Below are 12362 nucleotides of genomic sequence, written 5' to 3'. Positions count from 1 at the left end.
ACATAATTAGAAGTTTTGGGGTAGATTTTCACTGCTATGCAGATGATACTCAGCTATACATGTCTATAAAGCCGGGAGAATTTCCACATGCTATGGAAACCTGTGTTTCCGGGTTGAAAACTTGGATGACTGCAAATTTCCTTCTTCTTAATTCGGATAAAACCGAGGTTCAAATTTTTGGTCCGAAAAAACACCGAAATAATTTATCCCATCTAACCTTAGACTTAGACGGCGTCAAAGTATCTCAAAGCCAGCTGGTAAAAAATCTGGGAGTCACAATGGACCCAGACCTTTCGTTTGAGTACCATATTAAGCAAATCACCAGAACAGCATTTTTCCATCTACGTAATATTGCCAAAATACGAAAATTCCTCTCAAAGGATGATGCTGAAAAAGTAATACATGCTTTTGTTACGTCCCGATTGGACTACTGCAATGTGTTGTTCTCTGGCCTCCCAATTACCTACCTAAAAAACTTACAGCGGGTGCAAAATGCTGCTGCTAGACTATTGACTAAAACTAGAAAGTTTGATCATATAACATCGACTCTTATCTCTTTACACTGGCTCCCTATCCAAGCCAGAGCTGATTTCAAAGTTCTACTACTAACTTACAAATCTCTGCATGGATTGGCACCACTGTACCTCTCCGGTCTCCTTGCACCCTATTGCCCCGCAAGGACTCTAAGATCTCAAAATGCCGGCTATCTGGTAATACCCAAAGTTAAGAAAAAAACTGCTGGAGGTAGGGCGTTCTCATATAGAGCACCTCTTCTTTGGAACAAATTACCCATCTCAATTAAGGAAGCTGATACTGTCTCGACATTTAAAACTAGATTAAAAACGTTCTTGTTTAGTCAATTCTATGATCGTTAAAGGGAAGTATGTGTGTACTTTCTATGTAAACCTGGGGTGTGTGCTTGCCTATGTGTGTATCACATGTAACTTTTAAATTTTAATTATAGCTTATGTTCACATTGCCCAGCTAGATGTTACAAATAAAGTACACCTGTTACTGTATATTGTTAGTATTATTATTATTATAGTTCCGTTGCTGTATATTGTTACTGTTATAGTTTTTATTACTAGTTGGAGACAACGGGGGACTGGTTGTTTTCATCCTTATTCGTATAAGTATAACCTACTTTAGAGTTCTTTCCCCTGGAACAGATTTCATGTTCCAACTGAGGGGGGCTGTCGTTGTTTTGGTGTGTGGGGCTGCATCAAATACCCTTTTTGCTCTGTTAAATTGCTGCACTAGTCCACACTTGACCGGTGGGGATCTCATTCTATTATGACTGTAACTGTTAGCTGCTCCTGGCATTCTCTAATCCCTGCTCTCCTCTCTGTCCCCCCCCCCCCACACATTCCCTGTGGTGTGGGGGGTTTGAGCTGTCAGGACCTGCTTGGTCGTCGGTCTGCCAACGCTGAACCAGGTCGTCACCCGGAATCCAGTCTCCATGACGGCCAACAGCGAGTTTCCCGGTCCCATCCAACGTCTATAAAGCCGAACAATGGATTTTGGTGTTTCAAAACCCATTGACACTGTATGACTATGTTTAGCTTGTGTTCTGCTCCTCTCTCTTACCAACCGTCTCTGGAGGAGGGGATCCCTATCTGAATTGCTCCTCCCAAGGTTTCTTCCATTTTTTCTCCCGGTGGGAGTTTTTCAGGGAGTTTTTCCTTGTCTTCCTTGAGGGTTTAGGTTGGTTGAGGGGCAGTTCTATGGGCGCATGTGAAGCCCTCTGTGACATGCTTGCGTGTAAAAAGGGCTATACAAATAAATTTGATTTGATTTGTTCCTAAGTTAAGTAAACATTTGTATCCTAGACAATTCATTCATTATTTTCATCGGAAAGTCATCAGTAGGCCTACTAAGTAGCTTGATTAGATCAGTAACACTCATGAAGCTTTAATGTATGTATGTAGATTTTTATCTCAGTAGGCCTACATCTTACAATTCTTTGTCAAAAATGGTCTGAAATCAAATCCTGTATTTACCTCAGTGTATTCCCTAAATGCTTTGAGCCGTGTGTGTCATCCAAAAATACTACCAGTGGAACTATTTCTGTTGTCATGCCGTATTAATATTACAAGGGTGAAATCTGTCATTACTGGTTTAACCAAAAGAAAGAATTAGCTTGAAGGGAAATAATAGCAAGTAATTAGCAAACATGTGTATTCCATGCACTTTAATAGCAAGTAGCAAGATGGCGCCGACGATGGCAGCCGCGGTAGCTCGGTGTGCTCTGTTTTGTCTTGTGTCTTGTTTTGTCTTTTAATTCAGTGTCACAATCTGCACAATGACACCCTGCACATTTCAATTTGCACTATTGTATCGTTTGCACTATCTTTATTTTTAGGTTAGATTGTAAATTAGGGCTACTTTTCTTTTTTATTCCCCTTAGTATTAGCTAGACCCCCCTTAGTATTAGCTAGACTTTGCTCCTTTTGTATAGTTAGTCCACATATTTAAGTTTCAATATTCCTATATGTTTAATGTATGCACCTCCCTGCCAAAGTAAATTCCTTGTTTGTGCAAACATTCATGGCAAATAAAATCCTTCTGATCTGATGATAATGGTAGAAATTTGTGAAAGTTAGAGTAGAAAGTTGTGTCCAGTCAACCTTGAGTCAATTTAAGTAAAATGGACATTCAAATGTAAATAGCCTAATAAAGACGTCAAATGATGCAGTTCTAATGATGATGCTATACAAGCTAGTTTTAATTTCCTCAACATGCAATTAATTTCCAGATGTGATAAGTTGCCATTTATTCTCCCCTTTTTCTGGAACTTTTAATGATCAACTGGATTTGTTGGGTAAAAAAGGTTGCAGTCTAGAATACACTCTACTCTCAGAAAGCCAATGAGAGAGAGAGAGAGATAGAGAGAGATGGCCGTGAGAGATATAAACCATATCTTTCACAATGCTCCAAAAGAAGCTGGCCAGCAGAAAGTAAATATTAAACCTAACAAAATTAAAAAAGAGAAATGGTTTGATTATGAGTGCAAAAAAAGAGAAAGGAACTGAGAAAATACTCAAACTTGAAACACCTCCAGCCAAAGGACCATGTCCTACGCCTGAGGTACTGCGAAATCCTCAAACAATATAAACAAACTATTAAATACAAAAAAAAGCTCAATTACATGTATACAACACTGAATGATATAGAACAGTCAATTGACCAAAACTAATTCTGGGAAAGGTAGAATAACATGAACACCTCAAGAGCAGTGGTACCACTGTAATAGAAAATTACTATTCTTTAAGATGTCTATAATATTCTTTGGCCTAGAACAATTATTGCTGAGGTTTTAACTTCTGTAAAAATGGCATAACCTTTTAGCCTAAGACAGTATTGCTTAAGTTTCCGTTTTCTGTCAAACGTCTAACAATTTGACTGTTTGACCCTGGTTGTTTTGCCCATACTCCAGGGGTGTTTTGCTGACAAGTTCTGCTTCTGTCGTCTCAAGCTCTGTTTTTTAATATTGAGCATCTGTATCCAGTTCTGCAACCTATTTCCCTTTTTAACTTTCTGTTATTGAAGATTCCTCTTTTGATAGACATGAACTATTGAACTAATGATGTAACTGTCTGGAATTACTGTATAAAAGAGTGTTCAGATCATGACACCTTTAGAGAGCCCTTCTACTGCAGACATCATTTATGATACTGTTTTGGAACTGCTCCTCCTTGATTTCAAGAATAAACAGATAAAGACAAATTCTTCTGACTTCAGACATTCAATCATAGAAAATTCCACCACAAACTTGGCGTCACGAACAGGATTCCACGAGTGATCGTCGGGAGCGACGCGGACGGGGACTGATCATCCCAAACAAAGGTGTTTGGTCTCCAAAACCTCAACATTTTCAAAGAGAGGGGAGGACCGGCCGTTGCGCCCCCGATTGTCTCCGCTGGAATTTTGACCTGTTATGATGCTGGATGATTTGCATTGTACTTCTCATATTAGTATTGGAGCAGATACAGTTTATGAAACCGGCTGGTTTCAGGCTGTAAAATCAGAGAGTTTGCAGATTGTTAATTTGTATTATATGGATTTTTGTTGTGTTGCTGAAGTATTGTTAAAACAAGATCAACAGAGTTTCTGTGATGTTTGTGATTCTACTTCTCATGTCTATTTGGTCAGGAGTTCCGACATGTCTTGGCGAGATTTGGGCCCGTTTCTGGCTGAATGCTTGAAGGTCTCTGACTGGGTCAGTACAACAGACCCCAACGTTTCTTATTCACTTATTATGAATTGTTTCAAGAAGTCTTTCCTTGCTGATGTGCCTGTGGTCCGTCACGAACAAATAGTAAAGGAGTCTGTTCACTTGCCTTTTCTGACAATGACACAGTCTGATTTATCACCTGACCCAGCACTTGACTCGGTTCCTAAAACTTTGTGGGCCACTGGCAAGTATGATGTTGGTTTGATCAAGAACTGTGAGCCAGTGGTTATCCCTCCAAAGTCTGATTTCCGGCCTTGTCGAAAACAATACCCACTTAAACCTGAAGCTCTTGCTGGTATCAGACCTGTTTTTGAGTCTCTGCTCAATGCTGGAGATATTGTGCCTTATGAGTCATCTCCTGTCAGATCCCCTTTATTTCCTGTTAAAAAGATTTGTGACGTGGGCCTTCCTGTTGAGTGGCGCCTTGTTCAGGACTTGCAAGCTGTCAATGCTGCCGTGAAGCCACGTGCTCCACACGTGCCTAATCCTTACACCATTCTATCACAAGTCCCACCCACAGCAAGATTCTTTTCTGTTGTTGACTTGGCCAATGCCTTTTTCAGTGTTCCTGTTCATAAGGACAGCCAGTATTGGTTTGCATTCAACTTTGACGGAAAGGCTTACACTTTCACCAGGTTATGTCAGGGCTACTGTGAAAGTCCTACAATCTACAACGAGGCCATAAAGACCAGCCTTGAGACACTTGAACTCTCTCCAGGAACAGTTTTGCTGACCTACGTCGATGAGCTCATGACCTGCTCGCCAACTGCTGACCAGTGCAGAAAAGACACCATCACCTTGCTTAAACATTTGGCCTCAGAAGGCCACAAAGCCAGTTTGTCAAAACTGCAGTTTGTTAAAGAGTCTGTAACATTTTTGGGACAGCTGTGATCACATGAGGGCAAATCTCTCTCTCCCAAGAGAATAGCAGCAATTCAAAACATCCCAAAGCCAATTACAAAAAAGCAAGTCATGTCATTTCTTGGTATTTGTTCTTACTGTCGACAGTTCATTCAAAATTATGCAATCCTAGAGGCCCCACTCAGTGCGCTGATTCATGGGCAGAGCCTCTCCTCAAATGACAAAGTTACATGGACACCGGAAGCGTATGACAGTTTTTGTGAACTGAAACTAACCCTACAGTCTTCACCCACTGTAGGTCTTCCAGATCCAACTAGGCCTTTCATTCAAGCTGTGGATGAGAAAAATGGGTGCATGACTTCTGTTCTCCTGCGGGAGCATGGGGGAGGGCAAAGTCCGGTTGCTTACTTCTCTGCTAAACTTGACCCAGTTGCAGCTGGACTTCCGCTTTGTCTGAGAGCCGTGGCTGCTGCAGAGAAAGCAGTCATGGCATCAAGAGACATAGTAGTTTATTCACCTATAACCCTTTTTGTCCCCATTGCTGTTTCATTAATTTTGCTCGAACAGAAAACTTCTCATCTGTCCGCCGCTAGGTGGTTACGTTACAATGCCTCATTGTTGAATATGCCTAACATCACCATCAAGCGTTGTAATGTTCTTAACCCTGCTACCCTTTAACCCACAATTGTGGATGGTGAACCCCATGACTGTGTGCTAACCCTCCAGGAGGCCTGCACTCCCAGACCTGATCTCCAGGAAACACCATTATCCAACCCCGACTTCATTTTGTTTGTGGATGGGTCCGCCTCTTGCGACCCCTCTACGAGTGTTAACAAAGTTGGATATGCTGTTTGTTCTGCACATGACACTCTTGTTTCAGGCTCTCTTCCCAGCCACCTCTCAGCCCAGGCAGCTGAGTTGATAGCCCTAACTGAGGCCTGTCATCTGGCTGCAGCTCTTCAGTCATTCGCAACCCCCCAGGAGAAAGCCCTGTGGAAGTAATCTGCCTGCACCCTAACAGAAGAGACGCATTGCCCCAGCCAGCTGAAGGTACTCTACACAACCTTAAGCCAGGTGATTGGATCCTGGTGAAAGATCTGCGCAGGAAGAACTGGAGATCGAAGAGGTGTTTAGGACCGTTCCAGATCCTGCTAACTACACACACTGCTGTAAAGACGGCTGAAAGAGCGACCTGGATCCACGCCAATCACTGCAGAAAGGTTCCTGAGCCTCCCGAGTAACCACACACCTCCCACACACTTACACGGCAGGGCTGCGCTGACTCATCACAGTTCTAGAGTGTACGAAGAACGCTGCTCTGAACTGCACCGGCGAAATACATAATGCACATACACGTTCCAGAGAATACACCCACATCTGTTGTCACCAAGCAACCTCCAAGGGACAACGTGGGACCGCCGACCACCATGAGAACATCCTGCAACCGTTCCAGATTAGGTACCGTGATGGGGCTGGCCTTGATCCTCACTCTGATCCTATCTCCACTGGTGGTATCTCACTCATCGTACAGTATATCAGATGGTGAGACTCCCAAGGGAACAGACTGATCAGCGCGTGGCGATATATGGCCCGACCAACATAACAGAAGGAGATTGTCCTGTGACACTCATGTCTAGCCAGAATTGAGACTGTTCGATATCTAAGAGTAGTAAAAAATTCTCGCAACATTGCTTATGTTCGTACATACCCACCCGCCTTGACTAAAAGCTTTCAGAACTACAGACGTACTGTACGTGGGAGAGTTTAGGGACAACCATTAAATTCACAATGTATTTTCCCCGGTTAGGATGGCTGACTCTGGCTGATGATTGTTAAGGCCATTGACAGATCTGTTAACACTCAGTTCCTCAATCTTGTGGCTACAGACCGCAACCCCACTTTCGCTCCTCTGCCGACTGACCTTTGGAGGCCCTGGGCAAGTCCATCTGATTTAGATTTTGGTTCTGATTCCAACTCTGATGATGCCTCGGTCATAGTCTAATTTGTTTTTGATCATGATTGTGTCACATTCTGATTTGTTGGAACGTTTGCCTATTGGTGCTTGTACATTTTACCCTTCTGAATTACGATATTTGCATTTTGGCCCGTATGAAAATGTTGATATTACATTACATACTGTATCCTCTGATGACACTTACATTTCTATGTCTCCTGATAGCTCTGATTTTCCCTTGTCTCCTACAATTTGGGTAGTACATCATCAGGCTAGGGTACGTGCTCTCATCAGTTTATCATGACCAACTTTTATTTGGAATATGATTATAATAGGTGACTGTCCTTTTATTTCCATTTTTGTTGGACACCTTTGTGTCTTCTCTGCCCTTCCGGGTAGATGGTAAAAATTGTTCTGTATATTTTTCTGCTTGCTCAAAAACTCAGAGACGTCTATGTCTCGCAAAAACAGCTTTTGCTTTTTCTACTGGTTAATGATGAAGTGTTTTCAACTGTAACAAGGGTAACACATTTGATGTATTCCATGTAGTTGTATTTTCTTTGTTTTATATGATTTTTATGTTGATCAAGGGTTTGATCAAAAGGGGGGAATTGTAATAGAAAATTACTATTCTTTAAAGGGGCAATTGACTGTTTTTTTTTGGGTATTTCACACTGTTCCTTAAGGTCTCCGAATAGGGTGTGTAACATTGGTTGGGTTGAAAATGGCCCGGGTGCTGTTCTATGCCCTCTGACAGATCCTCTGAAATGTTCCCGGGAAAAAACACTAGCTTTTCTCCTTTTATGGTATGCTCATTAATATTTAGATAAGCTGCGCGCTGATTGGTTGGTTATCAACGAGTGAAGCTGGGAGCAAAAACGCAACACGGCCAACAGCAGCACTCGCTGAAACACCGAAGTTGGAGACTTGAAATAAAAACGCGCAAATAAATCTATTGTGTCTACACAACACTGTTTTCAACAGATTGACTATCTATCATTTGAAATGATAACATTACTTGTTTCCACTTCTGTTGTTGAAACAAACTGGATTGACTTAGGTGGGTAGAACGTTAGGCTACAGCTTAGCAACCAAACCATATCGTGATTCTACTCGGCTTCAGTTAGCTAGCTAGGCTAGCTCTAGATATCTTGCTGTAAAATAACATGACAAAGATCGGGACAAACATGCATCGTGAATTGTAGATTTTCATTACACAGGTTATTTATTTGAATGAAACACAGTCAGGAACATGAATCAACGTTAGTCCCATTGCCAATAAACTAGGCTAAATTATCACACATTCTATGCTCTTGCGTTAACTAGCAAGCTAAACTTGTTTACATGCCTACAGTCTAGGTGTTACTAGTAACAGTTACTGGCAATGCTAACGTATCCTGTATCTAAAACCTGCCTTTCTCCAGTTCTTTCAAATAGATTATCTAGACAGGCGTCAGCAATAAGCCAGACTGCAGTTCGTTTTCTGGCTATTTTTCGGAAGCTTCCCTTCTAATGCCGACTACAGCTAGTCTAGCTAGAGCCATTTGATGTGTGTAGAAACGTATTTAGCATTCTACCTGGTATGCTATATACAGGAAACGTTAGCATTGCTAATAACTGTTAGCACAACATCATACTGTCCTTATAGCTTGCAGTTGCAATGAGCATACGGTTGGAACAGCACCTCTTTCCAGGTTCAGCTTCCTAGCATATCCTGCTTAAAATTGTCCAAGGTTGTCAAAACTGTCTTGGGTGAAATGTTCAGAGCAAATGAATGATTGAGTGTCGAACTTCGCCGGGATCTTCTCATAGACAACAGCAGCCATGCCTGTTGAATGTTTGGCTCCTTGGGAAGACTGTGAGTGTTAGCCTTCCCTATACAGCCTGGAACACAGCATTTACGATCGTGGTCCATTTTCAATATCCTTGTTATAATTCAAAACGTTCTTCTTTGTAATTCCTTATAAGTAGCCTACACAGAGCAGCGCGCAGCTAAACTAGTATCGGAGATAGACGCTACCTCGGGCTGGTCTGGATGTAAATTCTGGGGCGTGACAAAGATACAGACCAGAGCCAATAAGAGGGCGATCACCGGTCCTACGTAGGACCGGTGGCTTTGTTGAAAAGCTAGCGTTTTACAGCAATTTTTTTTCTTTTTGAGATTTGAATAGGAAAGAGGTGTCAATGGACTTTGATATTCACGGTATGTTCAGTTTACCCTCCGAACTGTCGTTTTTCAACAATGACAAGGTAAAATCGGTTTTGCAGTCAATTGCCCCTTTAAGATGTCTATAATATTCTTTGGCCTAGAACAATTATTGCTGAGGTTTTAACTTCTGTAAAAATGGCATAACCTTTTAGCCTAAGACAGTATTGCTTAAGTTTCCGTTTGCTGACAAACGTCTAACAATTTGACTGTTTGACCCTGGTTGTTTTGCCCATACTCCAGGGGTGTTTTGCTGACAAGTTCTGCTTCTGTCGTCTCAAGCTCTGTTTTTTAATATTGAGCATCTGTATCCAGTTCTGCAACCTATTTCCCTTTTTAACTTTCTGTTATTGAAGATTCCTCTTTTGATAGACATGAACTATTGAACTAATGATGTAACTGTCTGGAATTACTGTATAAAAGAGTGTTCAGATCATGACACCTTTAGAGAGCCCTTCTACTGCAGACATCATTTATGATACTGTTTTGGAACTGCTCCTCCTTGATTTCAAGAATAAACAGATAAAGACAAATTCTTCTGACTTCAGACATTCAATCGTAGAAAATTCCACCACACCACCAATCCAAAATGGGGAAATCTAGAAAAACCACTTTGAAAGCCTATACGAAGAAATCCCACTAGAAAGTATGAACCAAAACCAAAATCTAACAATCAAACACCTAAGAAAACTAGAAGCAACCATTAAGAACAACCAAAACTCACTTGATTTCCCGATTACAAAGGAAGAATTGGTAACAAAGATCCAGTCCCTTAAAACTAAAAAGGCCTGTGGTCCCGACCTCATTAGAAATGAAATGCTTAAAAGTAGCTCTCTAGAAATGCAGACAGGAGTACTCAAGTTATACAACATAACACTCAAATCTGGACACTTTCCTAGCATTTGGAATCAAGGCATAATAACACCTATTTACAAGAGTGGAGACAAATGTGACCCCAACAACTACAGAGGTATCTGTGTGAGCAGTAATCTGGGGAAGTTATTCTGTAGTATCTTAAACAACAGAATCCTAAACTTCCTTAATGAACACAGTACACTCAGCAAAAATCAAATAGGGTTCCTTCCAAAATATCGCACCACAGACCACATTTACACCCTACATACACTTATTGAAAAAAATGTACACCACACGGAAAACGGCAAAATCTTTACTTGTTTTGTGGACCTTAGAAATGCCTTTGATTCCATCTGGCATGAGGGACTCTACTACAGACTCCTCCAATGTGGCATCGGAGGGAAGACATTTGACATCATCAAATCTATGTACTCAGGCAACAAATGCAGCATTAAAATTGGAGACCAACACACAAATATTTTCTCTCAAAAGAGGGGTGTCCGCCAGGGTTGTAACTTAAGCCCCACTCTATTTAACATCTTTATCAATAAACTAGCAGAGACCCTTGAACCATCAACTGCACCCGGCCTCCCTCTCCATGACACAGAAATCAAATCCCTGTTTTACGCAGATGATCTGGTTCTGATGTCACCCACAAAAGAAGGGCTACAACAGTAATTGGTTTTACTCGAAGAATACTGCCAAAATTGGACCATGGAAGTTAATATAACAAAGACCAAAATCATGGTCAAACAAAAAAAGCCCAAATGTCAGGAAAAGAGGCACATATTCACACTGGGAAACAAAACTATAGAATACTTAGACTCAAATACCAAGACTCAAAACAAATTACACTGCTATCGGGGCCTGAATAGAAAGTATAAAATGGCTGCATACCTATATACTGTCAAGGACATAAAGCAGACACAACTGCTCACTAAATACAGAATGACCAAAAGTGAGTGACCACACCCTTGCAATCGAAAAAGGAAGATATCAAAAAACATGGTTACCTAAAGAGTACAGAATCTGTGGGCACTGTACATCAGGGGAAATTGAAACTGAAAAACATTTCCTACTTAAATGTTACAAATATAAAAGTATAAGAGATCAATACCTGGAAAAAATGTAAGGAGTTAATTGAAAACTACACAGAGCTTTATATAAACGAGAAATTAAGGATATCCCAGTGACTACGAGTTGTTGTCAAACAAATCAGAGCTATCAAAACAGGCAACTAGTTAGACTAGCTAACTGATAAAAGTGAAAGACAGACAATTGAATATCCTCTGAAATGTACTAGAATATGGATTCCCTCCCCCCTGGTATGGAGGTAATATCCATAGTATATCCAAAGGACATTACCAATGAGAATGGCCGAAAACAATACAAACAAAAGCTTCTAAAAAAGAACCCTGAGATACTATATGCCGACTCCTACAAAATTGGAGATGTCAGCAACCTAATCTTCTACAGTGACCAGCCCCTCGCTTGGCACAGTGCTATTAAAGCGCACTACCCCTCAACTAAAAAAGAAGAGATTTGCAATGGCTGGAAACTAAGAATAAGAGATGAGGAAGAACCAGAGAAAGACATACCCCACATTAACCTGTACAAAACTGGAACAATAATAGTGCAAGGAAAAGACATTAAACAATTCCAACAAGAGTTTTTAAATATTAAAGAGAAGGCACAACAGGAGCAGACTGAGAACATCCCCCTCATCCTGGCTGGGGCAGACGATGCAGACGATGCCCCCCCCCCCCCCCCCCCCCTCCTGAAGGCCTTATAGAGACCACACAGACTCCCGTGGAAGTCGACCCCAGTGACGAGCGGACGTCAAAACTCTGCGCCTCCTTAATGGACAGGAGAGAGAGATTCACAGGACTAGAAATTGAACTTGTTGAAATGAGAGAACTCATCAACATACTACAATCATCACAGACAAAAAACACTGAAAAACAGAGAAAAGTGCCTTTAAGCAATCATCAAGAATCAGAGGAAAGAAGGGACGACCTCAAGAGAGAAGTGTCTGCACTAAGGATAGAAATGAAAGAACTACAGGAAGAAAGGTTGAGCTATCAGGCCCAGCTGGCGGCAATGAGTGAAGAGATAAGAGAGCTGAGGCATGAAAAAGAGCAAAGAAAAAAATACAACCCACCTCTGACCTCGACAACAACCTCGACAATATGGGACAAATCAATCAGGACCAACTGAACTCCGCCCCTTGCATAGTAAATGACAACCATACC

Source organism: Hypomesus transpacificus, chromosome 13, assembly GCF_021917145.1.
Source record: "Hypomesus transpacificus isolate Combined female chromosome 13, fHypTra1, whole genome shotgun sequence".
NCBI classification, from domain to species: domain Eukaryota; kingdom Metazoa; phylum Chordata; class Actinopteri; order Osmeriformes; family Osmeridae; genus Hypomesus; species Hypomesus transpacificus.
This window is presented reverse-complemented; position numbering follows the sequence as displayed.